Below are 20,271 nucleotides of genomic sequence, written 5' to 3'. Positions count from 1 at the left end.
TCTAAATAATCTTTCTGCCTTCTGTATTCTTTTCCTTCCAATTTATTATTTTTTTTACTCTCATCAAATTAGATCCCTAAATTATTGTTTTACTTAAAAGTTTTGATGGACCGTTGTTATGCACTGAGTGTAATTGAAAACTCCTTAGTTTGGCATTGAAGTTGTCCTTTCTCTCTCTCTTTTTTTGTAACTGAGTTATAGTCAGTTTATAATGTTGTGTCAATTTCTTAAAGTTGTCCTTTCTTGCTGCAGTGGGAGATAATAATACTTCCTAAATGTCCTTAGGAGATTAACTGACCCACCATGAAATCAGGAAAACAAAAAGAGTTGACTGGGACTACATGTTTCCCTCACTTATGTGCCATGGTTGTCATAATTCTGCTTTGAAATACTTTATTAAAACCATCGGTTATAGAATTTCATTTGGAATTGATGTCAGTTTGGTAGCGATCATCATTGTTTATCAGTTTAGACTGACAAGTTTTCTTATTATTTGCCCTCAATCACAGTTGTCCTTTGTTGCTAGAGTTAACTATTTAAATTCCTTTTGAAGTATAAAAGCAAAATATTCTTTGCTCTAGTAGGATGGTTGTCTTCATTTGAAATGAAAACCACAGCTGAAATGATAATTGTCTTTCCAGGAGTATTAACAATGATGAAAGTAATATATGATATTCAGATTATAATCAGATAATTTTTCTACCAGTTAGAATAAATCATGGTTTTGGTAACTGCCATACCAGTTTTTAAAAATCCATTAATCCAAAAACTCAAAAGCATTTATAGACACATACAACCTTCATTCCCTGCTTATTTAGGAAACAGGTGCTTATGGAGGTCATTTAGAAAAGACAACAATCATCATCACTTCAACAGCTTTCGCATGCTCTTACCCACTAAATTTCCTAACCAGACAAAACTAGAGCTATAACCTGGAAAGGAATCCCTTTCTAAATCATTTTATATGAAGTATTTAATTCACTATGCTTTTTGGTAAATGGGTTGGAATATATGCCTCAAACTGTCACTTCTTGAAAATGTACTTGCCCCAGAGATGATTGCTGATGTCACGGTTAGGAGTCCACATCCTGGGAGAGGTTTACAGTTGAAGCAGAGGTGTATCTGATTCAGCCTTGAGGCAGAAAAACTGGACAAAGCAGTTTTTTCCCCCTTCCTTTTGTAGAGTGTGTGATCTGCGCAACAGCTTTGGCTTGGCAAATAGGGAAGTGTCAGTGCTAAATCAGCTTCAGCCTGTGTTTCCCAACCCAAATCCAAGGCCATTTTACTTCAAGTGGAATACACACACAGAGCAAACATTCTCAAGGTCAGTATACGTGTTCTTTGTTTTTCCACTGTGAGAATCATCCTTCTTGTTCAGAAAGAGGCATAGCACTCATTCATGCTTCAGAACAGTAAACTCCATGGGAAAAAAAAAAATGTTCAAAGAACCACTCCTTTTTTAAAGAGAAGATGTTATGCAATCAGTGTTTCTGGAACAATCAAATACGGGGGGTGGCAGCCCAGGTTTACCTTCCTGAGCACATGGTTGGCAGTCTATTTGTGGGATGGCCAGATTTCTATGGCATAAGGAATTGAACAATTGAAGCAAGTAACTATATAATTCAAGCAATATTCCATGACTTTCTTTCAATTATAGTGTTTCAAGCAGTGGTACGGTTGAGGATTGAGTCATTTGGATTTTTCCTTCCTTTTCTATTTTCTTTTGGTGGAACAAGTAGCAGTTAAATGATGTGCTTTTTTTGGGTGTGTGTATATATACGTATTGATAGTATTGCTCCTATGATTATATTGCAGTTCAGCACAGCTTGTTTTTGTGTAAACAAGATTCAGCAATGTGATAAAGAAGACTTGAATTGTCCCCCTGCCTGTTTTGTAATGGAGGTTCCTTTCCCTCTATCTTATGCTATTAAAGACAGATTCATGGTTACAAATGGATAGGTCTTTTACAGGCACAGGCTCAGTAATACCTCTGGGTCCTTCTCCACTTCTCAGTAATGAAGGCTGTCTTATTCTTTCCTTTCAGGTTGTGACACTTCACATCCCTTACCTTTCCCCTCCTTAGTTTTATGTAAATTGTGTGTGGATAATGGGATGAAATGGTTTCCATGGAGCTGAACAAACATAGGTCATAGTGTAAGGAACTCTTCCTCTCTTGAAGTACACAGGTGAATTTGCATATAATTTTAATTATTCAGTTTTATAAGTAGGACTGAAACCGTGAACAAAGTTGAGTTTCTTGTGAAGTAGACCTTCACTTTCCCTAATAAAATATGTATATATAGATATAATAAAAACTCAAGCTGCACAAAACAGTAGAACTTAGTAGAGAGAAAAATCAGATAGGAAATCTCTTTTTTAAAAAATATATTCTATTACCTACTAGCTGAATGACTTTTTGGTGCATCAGCTTTAAGTCTCTTAACGCACTTGTCTTTTTAAGCCTTCCTTATGTCTAGACTACTTTCCTTTATTTATATATTAATTCATTCATGCAATAAATATATGGACTTTGGATCTAGATAGTCCTGGAGCTGAATCCTAGTTGCATTCCATACTAGCTTGCATTTGGGAAAGTTAGTGAACCTTGCTGAATATGAATTTCTTCATGGGTGAAGATGGGATGATTATGCTACCTTTACAAGGTTTCTGTGATGTGGAAGGATATATGTAATAAATGACTTGATCCAAGGCCTGGCTCATGATAGGTGCCAGAGTGGCCATTAGAAGGCAACTTGCAGACCTCCAGTTATAGGGAGCATGACCGAACAAGAACATCAACTTCTGTGATTTGAAATCCACCAGAACATTGGCAATGAAGCCATGTGTAGGCTGCGTCTAGCCAGTGATTGGGTGTATCAGTGAGAATAAGGAAGGCTCATTCCTGGAAGACAAGGGCCTCTTTAGCATGATTGCTTTGGCTCAAGGATACCATCATGGCTTTGACCTTGCTGAGCCTTCCTTTCACAGCAGGGCAGTGTAGGACACTTCCACCCAACCTTGCTTCCTTCTCTTTCACTTGCACTGTGGTATGAAGGCTCTCCTGGCCTCTTCTGGCTCCCTCCTCATGTTCTGTCACAGATGTTTCTCTGAATAAAATCCTTGCATCTTGATGTCTGCTTCTTGGAGGACCCACACTAATACAAATGCTCATTAATGATAGTTTTTTCAAAGATTGTTTTTATTACCTAGTATGTGCAAAGCATTTTCTTGGGCTCAGGGCAGGATACAAAGCTGAATTAAACATATTTCATCATTTCAAAGAAGTGGGAGAATGATACAGACACATGGTTTCTTAAGGCTAAAAGATACAACATTGAAAACTTTTACCCCTTTGATGAAAAGTGCCATAAAAATTAATGATGGACAAAATAAAATTAAAGGGCACCTTTTAAAATAATGTCATTTAGAAATGTGACACGAGTGCATTTCTACTTTCCTAATATAAATATGCTCTAGCATAATTCCTCAGGCAAATGTTTGTGAAAGAAATTTTCAATGAGGGATTTACAATATGGGCTTAATTTACTCTAAAATATGCTATGTATTTTGATAATCATAGTTCTATCAGAACTATGAGAAGGTTGGTAGTGGAAAGAGAAAGAGGCTTGGATTAAACTGACTTCTCCTATTTACTGTGACCTTGGGTCCCCTATAGGATCCTTATATTTCTTTTTTTTTTTAAATTGAAATACAGTCAGTTACAGTGTGTCAATTTCTAGTGTACAGCACAATGTCCCAGTCATGCATAGACATACATATATTCATTTTCATATTCTTTTTCATTATAGGTTATTGCAAGATATTGAATATAGTTGCCTGTGCTATACAGAAGAAACTTGTTTTTTAAAAATGTATTTTTATATATAGTAGTTAACATTTACAAATATCAAACTTCCAAGTTTATCCCTTCCCACCCCCTTTCCCAGGTAACCATAAGATTGTTTACTATGTCTGCGAGTCTGTTTCTGTTTTGTAGATGAGTTCATAGTGTCCTTTTTTCTTCTTTTTTTTTTAGATTCCACGTATGAGTGGTATCATATGGTATTTTTCTTTCTCTTTTGGCTTACTTCACTTAGAATGACAATCTCTTGTACAATGGAATACTATTCAGTCATACAAAAGAATAAAATAATGCCATTTGCAGCAACATGGATGGGCCTAGGGGTCCTTATGTTTCTTATTTGTCAAGATGAGTTTGAACTAGATGAACTAGATGAACAAAAAGACCCATACTCTGAACTTCTGAATTCAATAGTTCCTTCTGATAGATTGATAGGGTGATGATTAAGATATCAAGATATCTCATTTTGAGGGGGAGGTGGGTATAGCTCAGTGGTAGAGTGCATGCTTAGGATGTACAAGTCTTGGGTTCAATCCCCAATACCTCCATTAAAAAATAAAAAAAAACCCATTTTATTAAAGCTTCCATAACTGATTTGAGCATCCCCATTGCTAAACTTTGGAGAGGAGTTTCTGGAAGGAAAATCATCTTTCCTCTTCCTCTGCTTACTGGCTCTCAAGAAGCAAAGATATATATATATGTGTGTGTGTGTGTGTATGTTTTGTGAAAATTTTGCTTTTAGTTTGATAGAAAAGAATCATTACATATTTCTCTTAAACTTTGGTGATGTTTTAATTTTTTTTTTAACTGAAGTGTAGTTGATTTACAATATTGTATTAGTTTCAGGTGTAAAGCAAAGTGATTCAGTTATACATATAAATATGTATATGTATATGTATTTTCAGATTACTTTCCATTATAGGTTATTACAAGATATTGACTGTAGTTCTCTGTACTATAAAGAAGATCCTTGATGTTTATCTGTTTTATATATATAGCGATGTGATCTGTTAATCCCATACTCCTACTAATTTATTCCTTCCCTTCTTTTGGTAACCATGTTTGTTTTCTTTGTCTGTGAATCTGTTTCTGAAAATAAGTTTATTTGTATTATTTTTTAGGTTCCACATATAAGTGATATCGTGTAATATTTGTCTTTTATTGTTTGACTTACTTGACTCAGTATGATAATCTATAGGTCCAACTGTGGTATTTTAATTTTTAATAATTATTTTTTAAAACCTTATAGAGCACTGGAGACATAACATTAATTTTCACTCTCCCAAGCAATATAAGAGGGAAGCATATGTTACTATTATAATTTTATAGATTAGGATTTTAAGAAGCCCAAATTTCCCTGGCTTTTTCAGCTTCAGAAATAGATCTGATACATGCTGATTTCCAGTTCCCATTTGACTCAACAGATATTTCCTGTAATTGAAGAAAATTGTGTTAACAAGTCCAAATATCTTGAATTTTTGCCTTTCATCACAATTCTGTATACCAGAGAAGGGCCTTAGTAGCTTGACTGTGTGATACACATACCAAAAGGAGGGATTAATGAGAATTATCATCCATGGTGTAAAATAGCTCAGTTATTTCAATCAGCAATGGTTGTTTTTAGCCCCAAAGTTCATAAGTAGACTTTTAGTAAGTTCATATTTGAGGCAGAAAGTTTCCAATCTTCATAACTTCCCTATCTTTCTCTGCAACTCCAAGGTAACATTGTACATTAACTCTGAGATTGCTCTGAGTGCTTTGGCTACTGAGGAGCATCGGGACTGTTGAGTCAGAGACTTGAGTATATTTCAGACTTACCCTCCCCAGCGCATTCCCTTCTGACCGGACTCCACCAAAACCTATGGCCCGAGACTCCCTGCCTCCTTCTGTCTACGCTTACTATCTTTGTAGACTCTACTTGGGCTCCTTCACAGTATCCAAACTTTTTTCTGCACTAAATATTAAAGTTGCATACCTCCCAAGTCGTCCTTTTGCTTCTGCTGACCATGCTGTTATGTAAAGTCTCTACAGGTTGACCCTACCCAGCATAGCACTGATGTTTAGGACTTGAAGAACCTTCCTCTCAACAAACCATTTGTGTAAACTTGAGTTCTTCTTAAATATGTCCATAAAGGTTTTTTTTTTTCTTCAATGAATGTATAAAATCAGAAATACACTTATCAGCCTAGGTACTATCAGCCTAATTCTAGTACGAAATTGTGTCCCTTATTCCTTAAGCCTGTGGCATCATTCTAGAACTTTTGTATATATTTCTTCTGGGGCTCTTATATCCAACTTTGAAGTTCCCAGCATCTCATTGCATATTTGAACTCTTCAGGTCTTTGTTCTTCAGGTGAATCTGCCCTCAAACCCTGATCAGAAAAATTTGTCCATAGCCTCTTCTCTATAATTTTGGGTGAGAAGTTTCTGTGGGCTCTTTTTGTAATATATTCCAACATCTTAGAAAACCTGCTGACTGGGAATTCTAACATCTAATCTGAACATCCTGTTTTGGAACCTATTGTTGACCCTAATTAGCCATTGATCAAATGACATTATTTAGATTCTTAGCTTCATGAGGAAAGAGGAGGTATCTTCACATGACTGTGTGACAGATTGACATGCATTAAACATGTGAATAATATTAGTATTTCTATTAAATACATTGGTGTGAACCAAATAAAAGGTAGAATATTCCTGTTACCTATGTAGCTACCTGGGTAACAGGAAAGGCTAGCATCTTTTTGTAAAGACCTGTTAGCATGGCAGTTCTTAGTCTTGGGTGTATAATAGAATCACTTGGAGTGCTTTGAAAGAATTGTGATGTCCTGGTGTCACCCCAAACTAATTAAATCAGAATCTCTGAGGAGTGAGGTGATATGGGGCCCAGGCATCAGCATTAAAACTCCTCAGAAACTCTAATACACAGCCAGAGCTGAGAACCACTAGTTAGAGAAATATCAACTAATTTCTAACAATTTTCTTTATAAGTTGGTGCTGAATAGTTGGATTTCTCTGCTTGAAGGTCCTCTCCTGAGGAATTGCTATGGGCTCCTGGGACTTTAATTCCACAAAGCACACCTTGGGGTATGAAACCACCTTTGTGTGTGCTGCCAGAGAGCTGACCTGACCAGTTGTTAAGGCAAACAGAAGTCTGTGATTACCCCAAGGGAACTGTTCCCTGAGCTTCAGGTTCCCAGGAGTGGAGTGAAATCAGTTTGGACTCCCACAAGCTTTAGTTTAGGAACGAAAGTCAAGAGAAAAGACTCCACGGGTCAGCTCCTCCTCTTCTTTCACATACCTGCAGATACTTCTTTCTATAACCCCAGGGTTCAGACCACTCATCTATTTCTCAAGGGCCCCCTCTGGCAGTTAATTCTGACTAACACCTCCTGCCAGTTGAACTGACAGGTATGGTATGCCAACAGAAATTATTAACAACAATATAATACATTGACATGCAAAAAATAAGAAACTGAAAACAAACAAAACAAAAGCAAAATGTCTGCAAATCCATTAACACCTGAGTAATATACATTTGGATGAATAAACAGATGGCTGGCCTGTATCAGAATCACTCCCTGTAAGTCACTGCTTCCCCTCTGCCCACGCTGTTGATTCCTTCCTCAGGGCTGGAGCTTGGTTCTGAGCCTATTGGGCTGGCCTGTCTTGGTCTGGTCACTGGGACCTGTCAGTGTCATGCCCTTCCCCTCAAAGGCAAACACCAGGTCACAAGGCAGACGTGGCTGACTGATAGGCTGAGATTTTGATCTCAGCTCCCAGGAAGGATGGGTGGCCTTGGGGTGGCAGACTGCCAGAGGACAGCCTCCTCTGGGACCTCAGTGTGTACTGCAAACATGATCACTTTCTGTGTTCTACAACATGAAAAAGTTTGGGAGGTATATGTTTTCATGTCAAAACTGGATTATTTTTCTACTTAGTAAATTCCACTTACTAGAAAACAAAACTCTATATTTTGTCATTTAAACCTTGTCATGCAGTGATTACATGTTGGGCAGTAATGAGACTTGATTTCCATGAAGGCATCCTTTCCAACATTTCTCAGGAAGTTTGTTTTTCGAATCCTAAATCTGCCAACCCTTTTGAGTTGGGCCCCAACAAAGGTCCTTCTGCCCAGTGTTGCTCTCACTAATAGAATGAGACTGAGTTCAGTTCAGAAGCGAAGGAAAGTTTTATTCTTTGATTACAGAATGGATAGACGTGAGCTCGACTACATAGGTGCTCTCCCCACTGGCCCCGGGTTCTTTATAGGGTTCTCGTCAGCAGGGAGAGGGGAGCGCTTGCTGATCCAGCGCAAGCGCAGCTGTGCCGCTCCAGCCTCCAGATCGCACGCAGTGCCAGGCGCAGCCGCCCTGCACACAGCCCGCTGCCGCCATCTTGAGCTGAGGCGTCGGTCGCTGCACGCGGACCAGTGAGCTGAGGTGTCGGACTCAGCGGTTTTGCGCAAGGAACTCTGGTCTGAAGGGCTGCCTGCAAGGCCGCTGCCGTGGCCTGCTGTGAGCAAGGGCAGTTGGATGAAGCACAAAGGAAAAAAAAGGTTACACTTTATTACCCAGATTCTATTTTTATTTCCCGGGAATTGTTAATGGGCTTTTGCTGGTGACAAATCCTCAGAAAAAAATCAGTTCAGAATTCAAGAAGATGAGAAAAAAAAGCATTATAATTCTTCCCAAGAGAATGAAAGCTTTATAATCAAGAAGTTCTTGGTTTGAGGGAATCCACTGATGTTAAGTCAAAAGCAAGGGCAGGGAAACACTGACAAGGCTGTTGGAGGGCTCCAGATACTGGAACTGGAACAAGGGGGAGAGCAGTGGTCACCATTTCATCAGTCAGTCTTGCTTGCGGTTGTTGCCCAGTTATCTGTGTGTTTGTGGCCCTATTGCTGACAAAGCCATTTATGCAAATAAAACGATTGTTAGTAAGTTTATGCACATAGTGTATTTTATATAAGTTCTTTGAGTCTTTGAGTGCTATTCCATGAGATGTTTTGGAAGAAGATAACTTTTTATTTTATTTTTTTAAGGTTTTTTTAATTGAGTTATAATTATTTTACAATGTGTCAAATTCCAGTGTAGAGCACAATTTTTCAGTTATACATGAACATACATATATATATGTGTGTATATATATATGTATATATATTTGTTAGAGCAGGCAGATAGCTAGATATGAGCAGAGGAAGGGGGATACAGACCAAATGGCAGGAATTGGGCAGAAAGGAGGGGCACAGGCCAGATGCAGAAAACCACACATCATGTGAGCAGCAGGGATCCTTGGGCAGAGAAAGAAAAGCAGGAACCTTGGGGCTGATAAGGGATCATGCCTTTTGGGATGACAAGTGGCCTGGAGAAGAACAAAGAAAGGTGAGAAAAGGCAGGAATTTCTAGTGTCCGAAATGGGATGATAATCAGGGAATACGACCCCAAACCCTTCCCTCCCTAATGAATATTCCGCCCATTTAGTTTTACACCCTATGTAACTAACTTGCCAAAGAAACTCAGGGCAGCTGCTCACCTGAGCCTGCCCGCTCTCCCCTGAGAGTGTACTATCCATCCTTTAATAAATCCTCACTTTACCTTTTTTTAACCTCTAAGTCTTGTCTCTGAATTCTTTCTGGGTTGGGACAAGAACCCGGAACACCGGTAGCATCTATCGGCAACATAGTCATTGTCAGGCAACATATTCATTATCACATTTTTTTCTCTGTGAGCTACCGTAAGATCTTGTATATATTTCCTTGTGCTATACAGTATAATCTTGTTTATCTATTCTACATTTTGAAATCCCAGTCTGTCCCTTCCCACCCCCCACACCCTTGGCAACCACAAGTTTGTATTCTGTGTCTATGAGTCTGTTTCTGTTTTGTGTGTATATATATATATATATATATTATATATTTTTTTTTTTTTTAGATTCCACATATGAGTGATCTCATATGGTATTTTTCTTTCTCTTTCTGGCTTACTTCACATAGAATGACATTCTCCAGGAACATCCATGTTGCTGCAAATGGCGTTATGTTGTCGGTTTTTTATGGCTGAATAGTATTCCGTTGTATAAATATACCACATCTTCTTCATCCAGTCATATGTTGATGGACATTTAGGCTCTTTCCATGTCTTGGCTATTGTAAATAGTGCTGCTATGAACATTGGGGTGCAGGTGTCATCCTGAAGTAGGGTTCCTTCTGTATATATGCCCAGGAGCAGGATTCCTGGGTCATATGGTAAGTCTATTCCTAGTCTTTTGAGGAATTTGTGTTCTGTTTTCCACGGTGACTGCACCAGACTGCATTCCCACCAGCAGTGTAGGAGGGTTCCCTTTTCTTCACAGCCTCTCCAGCATTTGTCATTTGTGGACTTTTGAATGATGGCCCTTCTGACTGGTGTGAGGTGATACCTCATTGTAGTTTTGATTTGTATTTCTCTGATAATTAGTGATATTGAACATTTTTTCATGTGCCTATTGATCATTTGTATTTCTTCTTTGGAGAATTGCTTGTTTAGGTCTTCTGCCCATTTTTGGATTGGGTTGTTTGTTTTTTTCTTATTAAGTCGTATGAGCTGCTTATATATTCTGGAGATCAAACCTTTGTCGGTTTCATTTGCAAAAATTTTCTCCCATTCCATAGGTTGTCTTTTTGTTTTACTTATCGTTTCCTTTGCTGTGCAGATGCTTGTAAGTTTCATTAGGTCCCATTTGTTTATTCTTGCTTTTATTTCTATTGCTTGGGTAGACTGTCCTAGGAGAACATTTTTGAGATGTATGTCAGATAATGTTTTGCCTATATTTTCTTTTAGGAGGTTTATTGTATCTTGTCTTATGTTTAAGTCTTTGATCCATTTTGAGTTTGTTTTTGTGTATAGTGTAGGGGAGTGTTCTAGCTTCATTGATTTACATGCTGCTGTCCAGTTTTCCCAACACCATTTGCTGAAGAAAGAAAATAACTTTTTAAACTGGAAATTTCGACTTGTGAGTTAACTTTGCCGAGTGATTCAAAAGGTACCTTATTTGAATACTACCCAGTAATGTTCCTGGAGCTTTCTAGTGCTTGAATATTTACTGGAGGCTACCGTTCTTTGTAAGCACTTTAACAGAAAAAATACAAGGAAGAAGAGAAGTGAATTTAATAATTAGATGAGTCAAAAACCAATCTAAAATCTGCATTAGTAAAAATAATATCAATTTCAAGAGCAAAATGAAAATCAGAGCAAGGAGACAAAACATTTCATCATTTAAAAAATAATTAGTTAAAAAACATATTATGGAAAAGAATCTGAAAAAAAAAATCTGTATATGTATAACTGAGTCGCTTTGCTATACACCTGAAACTAACGTTGTAAATTAACTACACTTCAATAAAAAAAAATAAATAAAGGAATTAGTTCATATGAAGTAATTTGCACCCAAACACCCAGCTTAAATGTACTTTTGGATGCATCCTGGACAATGCAAAGTGAAAGGAGCTTTTCTACATTTGGAATATTTGTCATGGAACAAAGGTCAAGACTATTTGATAGGGTCATTAATGCTTTATGTGTTTAAAATTTCATTTTAAGAGTAACAGCTTTTAAATATTAAATCTTAATAGTACTGCCTTTTAATTAAAAAAATTTTTTAATTGGCATTTTGTACTAATGATTCCTTCTAATGTTTTCAGTGATCGAATGTTTATATCATGTAGAGATCATTTTACGTTAGTGAATTTTATGATCTATATTGCTTCATAATATTAACAAATCATGAATTTGTTATTTATTATTAACTTTTTTTTAACCAGAAAACCTGTGAAAGTTTAATAGAAAACCTCTAACAGAAAAATGATTTGCTATTTATTATTATGGTCATTCATTTTTTATTTAAAAACACATAGAATGCTTTGATTTTGGGAATTTCAGAGAGTTCAGAATTCCTAATTCTGAAGGTTAATATCAAGAATCTGCAAGGCTAAGATATAAACCAGAGATATCCTGGGGGCCAGTATCTGGGAAAGAAAAGATCAACAGGAAGCTTGGGAGGCAGAAGAAGACTTGGAGGGTTAAGCCAAGTTCAATTACAGGGTGTCAGGACAAAAGACACTAGGAGCAGAATGGCCTGGATACCAGAATTGGAATCCTGAAGACACATCAGAGTCAGGAAACATCAGAGGCAAATGAGGGGGCAGAAGAAGGAGAGTTAAAAAGGAAACTAATTCCACGGGTCAACATCTTTTGGAATCAAGATTGCTTTAAAATGGCTGAGCATGGATCTCTGTGGTCCCTGAGGCAAGAGATTTTAAAGGAATAGCCTATTGTCAATTGTTGCTTTCTTCAAAGTTTAAGGATTTAAGGATATACCTTTGATAAATTCACCTTGTGGTAATAGGCCAATAGGAAATGGTGATAGGAAAGAAATCTATTTCTGTAATCAGAACTTTCCTTACACTTCTATGGATTATATATGCATAACTCATCTTCCCCTTTCCTAATATATAAGCAGAAGACTCGGGTGACGAGGCACAGGAAGACAGAGAAGAGAGGAGAAAATGCTCAGGGGAGAGGGAATTATGTGGAAGTGGAGTCATTTGTTGATCTGGGGAGGAGAGACAGTTGAGGGTTTTATTCCCTTTTTCTTCCCATAGGAGAGGTGAGGGAAGTATTCTTCATCCAGGTTAAGTGAGGGATCTTCAGTATAGTTACTTGTAGAAATTGGAGGTGCCTACAGGAAACAAAGACTGGCATCCTGGTCCTTTTTTAGACTTCTACTAATCTGATCTCTGTGACTCTGTGCCTGGGCAGGAGAAGAGAGTGGAGAGAAATGTCAGGCAAGAGAAGCCCACAAACTGACTGCTTGGTGTGGCACTGATGTGGTTTGTTCTTTTGGGTCCCTGCAGTCTGTACAGAGTGGCCAAACCTGATCCAATTGGCTGAAGACCCACCTAAGAGGCCTGCATGAGCGATCCGGCCCCAAGAAGCAAGAAGGAAGCCTACCCAGTGCATTAGAAGAAGCTGAGCCAGGGCAAGACTTCTACATCAGGCATGAGTTGAAGTGGAGATGAACTGCACCCCAGCTACCTCAAGGTACTCACCTGTGTCCCGGGGAGCACTAACATTTGTGCATGGGCCACTCAGAAGGCTTCGTGTAGCAAAATCAGCAGAGTTGATTCCAATTGCACATCTAGGTTCTTTTTTCTTTTAAAAATATTTCTCCTAGGTAATCATAACCATGGATATTTCATCATCACTCCTACTGTTCCAATTGTTCTGATCTTCTCTAGTTCTTTAATCATGCCGTATTCCCTTTTGTTTCTGGGTTCCATTTCCTGAGAACACTTTTCTTCCTGCTCAGTGACTCATTGACTATTAATTCTTTCAAAGTTTCAGTTTTGTGTTGTTCCTTTAGGGAAGTCTTCCCTGAATCCCCAGTAGTTTTGTCCTCCTGTAATGTGCTTTCTTATTCTGAAATTCTCCCTTCTAACAAATATGTCAGGAATCATACCTGTCTTATTCAAAACTGTACTCCAGGACCTACCACTAATCTTAATGGAGTATGGGTAATTAATGTATATTCCTTGTCTGAACAGATAAAGGAAAGTAACTCCACAAAAGGAAGAATGAGAAAAGCAGATTCGTATTGTACATATCAATCAGTTGTGTACTATAGACCATTTGCACTTTGGAAACATTACTGTGGCTTAATAAAAAGTCAATTTTGTCTCTAGCCATTTACCCACAGGCAGTCACGATTCACTTATTAACACTGACAATATTGATTTTGATTGTTTTATTATTTTTGGCATGGCTCAGGGTTGGGAAAGTAGTTGTGGTTGTACCCAGGTAGGCCTTCACAGAGATGGAGCTAGGTGAGGTTTACATGAGATGGTCTGAAGAATCTTAATGCATCCATCACTTAACTTAAAGATCTCTACCCCATTAGTCCATACTGTGCCAAAATTCCCATATTAAATACTCCTTTGAAAGTGAAGGTACACAAAGGAGAGATGCATTCTGTGGTTATAAAGACTAATACGGATTATGAAGCAGCTCTCCTTTGGTTGTTTTGGGTTCACATATCTGTCATCTTCTAATCTAGCTCTATATCTCCTTTTCCAGTCAGGTAAGTCTTGCTTGGTGAATACAAAAGGGGGTCCGAAGGGCACTGGGGAGTCATTAGTGCTTTTCCTGGGAGAGAAGGAGCATGATATAGTTTATTTCCAAGTTTCCTATTAGCTTTGGCAATCCACGGTTTCATCTAAAATGAGGCATTTTATTGGAACGAAAGAGCACTGAACTAGGAGTGAAAAGATCGGATGTTTTGTAATCTTGGATGTTGGTTAATCTCTCCAAATTTCAGTTTCTTCCTCTGAAAATTAATTGTTATAATTCATGAGATATTAGGCCTTTTCCAACCTTAACATTGAATAAATATAGATAATTATTCCCAATAATGGAGAATATAGAAGAATAAACTTTGAAAATTCTCTTTTATAATGATGTAATAATTCTATTTACGAGAAGGATAGGCTTTGGGTAATAAATACATTAAAAAGGGAGAGAAAAATTTATCTAGAACTCACCAAAATATATTAAAGAAGAAACCTCCTGAACATGAATTTTTATTGAAATGTCCATCTTTCCTCTCTAGGAAATTGAAGGAGGCACCAAACACTTGAGAAAGATGATCCAAATAGCAGTCTCTGGCAGGTTAGGGGAAAGGGTGGAAGAACAAGATTACCTTTATGAAACACATTTAAGAGAGAAATTCTAGATGACCTTGGCTTTGGCAAAAATCTTCCCAGGCATTAAAGGTCACACGAATTTCTCCAATATATCTGTGAATGGATTGATGTATTACCGTATTTCTATTACTCCCTGAGTGAACCTCGCAAGCTCCGGGTTCTTTACTTCCATATTATGTGAGTCAAAAGGGGTAAGAGGGATTAAGAAAAAGCAAGATTCCCATTTACTCTTTTGTAAAATTTTCAAACCAAGTTTGCTTCCACATGTACAAAGAGGCATTAGGTGAAGGCTTACTCTTTGTGTGAGAAGTTGCTGCATGCGGCAGAAATCCGTGGCTGGGCTCTCAAGATGGCCTATTTAAGGCCAGAGGTCCCTTTTCTCCCAAAATTCATAGGTCTGGCTATAGGAGAGAAGCATGCAGGGAAGATTCCTCCACAAAAGGTCGGAGTTGGCCCCTCATCTGAGACAGATACCATCACAGGGCAACAGGGGGTCTTAAGATCAGTGGGTTGAATTTCCTGCCTCTCTTCAGGGGCCTTCAAACTTACAAAAATTAATTCTTTTGATTGACTCTGTCTCCTTATCTTGAAGATAAGCTCAGAACATTTACCAGTTCTCAGTACTGCTTACCAGGCCAAGTCTTAGCACCAAATTATGAATTTTGTCATCAGTGACCTTTCCAATCTTCCCTTTTTACCTGCCCACTTGGTAGCTCAAGTCCTCCTCCTTCCTTCTCTGTCAAAGTGTTTGGGATTGTTAAGGATTTAAAGAGATCAAGTCATTCAATCTTTTCATTCTTAGAAGAGAAAACTAAGATCTAAAGAGCTTAGATGACTTCCCTAAAGATATGCTTTTAAATCCTCCTGATAATTTCAGTTTAAGTCATCTGAGTTAGTTACTGATGTTGGGGGAATTATTATTAATTGGTTTTGCATGTAGGTCACAAAAATTTTAATTTCGTACCGTCTATCATTTCCAGATATTCGAGTGTCAAGGCAGATATGTTTTAAGATAGTTTAAATATCTTTAAATATACGACTCATTTCCTATCATTTATTTTTAAACTTTTTAGCAAAAAGCTTTTGGGATATGAGTTATTTGTTACTATTTTGAAAACAATTTTAAACTATGAAAATAAAAATTGGCTTCTGTATAAAGAGTTTAGATCTAAAAAGAAGGAATAAATACAAAATGAGTTTGTGAGCCAACATTAATGAGACTTTAGCAATTTAAATACTGTAGAGTATGAACACAAGTGTCAGGTGGACTTCTGTAAAAATCAAGGTTACTTGCTTCTTGGGGAAAGTGTGTAGGTAAGTCTTCTTTGGGCCAGCATGCAAGGATGAATAGACTGGAAGGCAGAGGCATCTGGCCTAGGAATCCTAAAGTGCTATCAATCTTGCTCAAGACAGCTATTAGCATCTCCTCAACATTTTTTGTAACCCTGCTTGATGCAAAACGGTTCCCAGGAGGCTTCTACTGCCAAATGAACTTCAGCTTTTCTGAGAACCACTGACATGGGAAATCTTACAAACAGGCAACCTCAGTGGAATCTTTTATCATTAACATATTGGCATCACCTCGTCCTTGTTCCCAATGTAAAGGTTTCACTATTTGCTGAGTTGTTCTTCTCAAGTTTATTTTGTTAACTTTGTATAGAGAGTTATGATAGATCTTTAGTTTGGAAAAGAAATTCTTAGTCTTTTTGGTAAATTATTCGGCTTTGAATATATTTCCCAATAAAATATTTTAGTGCTAAAATAAATAAAATGGTATAATTTTTGCGAAGTTATTATTATCTCCTCCTAGATACCAAATGTTATTAATTTTATTAAAATAAACATTAAAACATTTTCTATAAGTAATTTAAAACATGTTCTTAACATAATGAGAAATAATGATTTAACAGTAAAGGAAATATTAAATGTCAACAGGGTATGTGATTTTTTTAATACATTTAATGAATATTTTATACTCATTTTTAATATTCCTTCTTTAAAAACCAGCATATAAATTGTTGGTTACTGTTAAAGTCCTTAAGGAGAATCAGACCACTCAGGCCTCTTGGCTTTGCATATTTGCTCTGAGTGCACTTTTCTCTTCCCAAACACAGTGGTTTAGCAGATGTAGCTTCACAGAAGAACCTCTTCTACTTGCTGTGCCCCTATCTGCCATTTACATCCTTTGAATAGTCAGGCACTCATTTTCAGAAGTCTTCTCTAAGGAAGTAATATTTCTTTTTTATGGAAAGGATAATATGTGAAAAGACAAATGCATACAATGAGAATAAAAAATTTTAAAGCCTGTCAAATAAGGTCATGGACTTTCTGCTTAAGGTGCATATCTGAGAAGGACTCTTGCCTCTTTCCATTCTTGCCAGTAGTGGGCTGTGCTTCTGTTACTGGAATTTGTATTACTCTTCTTAAAGTCATTTTTTTCCTTCAGTATCCCATAAAGTGTGTGGAACTGTGCTAGGTCTACTGCTGTGGAATAGCTGCTGCATAAACATCTTGCTGTGCACTGCTGGTAGCATGAAGACATTGTCCTACGTGCATCCATTGTTGAGAACAACAGAAGATTAGTCTTGTCTACCAAACTGAATTTAATTGCCAATCCACAGAAAGGAGGTTTCCAAACTTGGTACTATCAAGGACCAAATGCTGTCATCTAAGATGAACATGCTCTCATTTCTAATTAACTTCAGTGGTGCTGATTCTGCATTGAAAGGCTGGTGATAAGGCTTTCAGATATCTATTCATATGGGAGGCCAAGATGCCAGTGTGGATAGAACCAATAACTTAGGCTTGTTCATTTTTATGCAGAAACAGTGGTACTTTTAGATAAGCTCTTATGCCACAGGCCACACTCAGAACTCTAAATATGAAGGTAGACGGGTAGGCTCAGGGACAGAGCTTCAAAATCCTGCTGTATTGCTCTACTGCTGGCTGTGCCACACTCATCACCCACCTCTTGTGTGCTGGTGTGTGTGTGTGTGTTTTTATTCCTTTCTCTGAAATTAGCCTTTGTAGTGTTATTTTATGTATAGTGCTTGGAACCATTACAAAGAAAGAAAACTAAAAATTGTAAATAATTAGAACTTGTCTTTATATAGTATACACACTCTGGCAATGCAAAAGTACTCACTATGTGCAAAATGCCAAGCTAAGACATATGTGAGGTTCAGAGTGGAATGTTACCCCAGCCCTTGTGGGATATTATAAACTGGGATGGTGGAACAAGCAAATCTACAAGCATTTCTTTTGCAGGGTAGACCAGGCTGAATGGTCCAGTAGAGGTGAGGTAGAGTATTGAGGACACGGGCTCTGGCTTCCCACTGTCATGCAAATTCAGTTCTTATAACTTAACATGCATGTAATCTTGGGAAAATTAATCTCTGGCAGCCTCAGTATCCTCATCTGAGAAATTGCATTTAAAATGGAACCTACCTCATGGAGTTGTTGAGAGAATTAAATATGGCAATTTATGGTAAAATTCCTTTTTTATTTATTATTTTACTTTTATTGAAATATGATGGATGTACAGTATTATGTTAGTTTTAAGTGTACTACATAGCAATTTGACATTTACATACATTATGAAATGGTCACTACAGTGAGTCTAGTAATCATCTGTCCCCATACAAAGTTATGACAGTATTATTTATTGTATTCCTTATGCTGTATATTACACCCCTGTGACGTTTTTTATAACTGGAAGTTTACATCTCTTAATCTCTTTCACCGATTTCACCCATCCTCTCAACTTCCTCCTCTGTGGCAACCACTCCTTTGTTCTATCTATGAGTCTGTTTTTGTTTTATTTTGTTTGTTTTGCTTTGTAGATTCCACTTTTAGTGAGATCATATGGTATTTATCTTTCTCTGTCTGACTTATTTTACTTAGTATGACACCCTCTGGATCCATCCATGTTGTTGCAAATGATAAGATTTATTTTTTTATGGCTGGGTAATATTCCATTGTATTTATATACCACATCTTCTCTATTTACTCATCTACCGATGTGCACTTAGGTAGCTTCCATATCTTGGCTATTGTAAATTATTACAATAATTTAAGTTAAAGTTTCTTTTTAAAAAACATAGTGCCAGCTACACAACAAACCTTATACTCAATAAGTGTTAGCTCTCATTATAATCAAAGTCTAACGGGAATGTGAGGGTGATAAGACACATGTACCATTGAAAGAGTAAAATAAATCTGTCTCCATAGAGAATTATAATTTAAGGCTACCTAGAGGTGGTTTTAACTTGCACATACTGGTAAGTTATGCAGGTTTTACACGTCTGCTCAGTCTGTGATTCAGTGACAAAATACGTACTTACAACGGCAATTAAAGCAACTTAAAGTACCACTGTAATACATCACAGAATACCTTTGTAAGGAAACACAGTTGCTGAAGATAATTTTAGATGGTTATGATTTTATGAATATTTTAAAAAGGAGAAAACAGCAGTAAAGTGTAGTGCTATTATTTTTAAACACAGACCTCAGAAATCTAAAGCTGTGTCATGGAAGGGCTCTATAAAGCTCTTTTAATAATGGAAAATGTCTCTCACTGCATGAAAGATTTACTTTTGAGTACCCTGATGACTGAATGAATGTAGTTTTGTAACGTTTAAAAAAAATACATATTAAGCATTGTTTTCAATGTTGTTTAAATAAAAATTTTGCAGGTGTTGGGTTTTTGTACACAAAGATTATGGCCAGGTTGAAAGCACAGAAGAATAGGAAGTTTTGAGATAATATTAATAAATATCTATTTTTTTAAAGTTTCCCCAGGGAGAAGTCCAAAAAGGAACTCTGACAGTTATGTGGACTCTATCACAACAAGAATTACTAGTGATAGAAGATATTATGAGAAGTAGGTTTGTTTTCAGTTGTGGTTGAAGCAGAGGAACTCACCTTCCTCAGAAATTAATGGAAGCTTTCAATCTTGCTGGCACTGCTACTTTATCATTCATGTGACTAAACAGACAATCAATTTAGCAGCAATGTATGGGAATGAAGAGAAGGAACAAATAAGCTATGAATGATGAGAACAGAAAAATCAAAACCCCCTCCCTTATTCTTTTTTAATGGCTAATACCAACAGGGACAAGACCAGTAAAAAGAGGTTAATGAATTGCAAAGATCCTTTAGAAAGTGATTGACTGGTATTGAAGCACAGTCAAATCAGTCATAAATATTTACTTTTATTAGCAACAGTGGGTTGCCTGTTATTTTCAATTGATTTTTAAAGCTGGCAAAAATCTACCACTGTGAATATTATCAAATGTTCCCAATTTTGTCAATATCTCTCTGCTCTAAACAATTCCAGAACACACACAGCCTTCTAAACCCTTATTTCAAATGCATTTTTTCAGCACAATTTCCAAATGATTATAAATGACAATTAAAGTGAGGTTTCCTATATCATTAAAAATAATTATAATCTTTTCATTTTGACATCTGTTCAAATGGATAGAGTGGCAGCTATTGTGGGATTAATGTTCTCTGATAATCTATATCCCACTACCATTAACTTGCTAACCTGCAGTTGTGTTGTTTGTTTTACCAAGTGAGAATGAACCATAAAAGGAACCTCTTTATTAAAAAAAAAATCCAGTCAGTGTAGCAGCGACTAGAAGAACTATAAGAGTTAACAGGGCAT

The 20,271-nt window shown here is 37.1% G+C and overlaps 1 long non-coding RNA gene across 1 annotated transcript in view; it reads left to right on the top strand.

Moving 5' to 3' along the window:
* Window positions 1-1,244: 1,244 nt before the first annotated feature.
* The window catches only part of LOC135321210 (uncharacterized), a 221,305-nt gene continuing 202,278 nt past the window's right edge, over window positions 1,245-20,271 (top strand). The window contains exons 1-2 of the long non-coding RNA XR_010380775.1: window positions 1,245-1,324; window positions 12,756-12,942. This is a non-coding gene — a long non-coding RNA (uncharacterized LOC135321210). The remainder of the gene's footprint in view (window positions 1,325-12,755; window positions 12,943-20,271) is intronic.

This window comes from Camelus dromedarius, chromosome 4, assembly GCF_036321535.1.
Source record: "Camelus dromedarius isolate mCamDro1 chromosome 4, mCamDro1.pat, whole genome shotgun sequence".
Taxonomy (NCBI): Eukaryota; Metazoa; Chordata; class Mammalia; order Artiodactyla; family Camelidae; genus Camelus; species Camelus dromedarius.
Note: the sequence above shows the minus strand (reverse complement) of the source record. Positions and strands in the feature narration are given on the sequence as shown.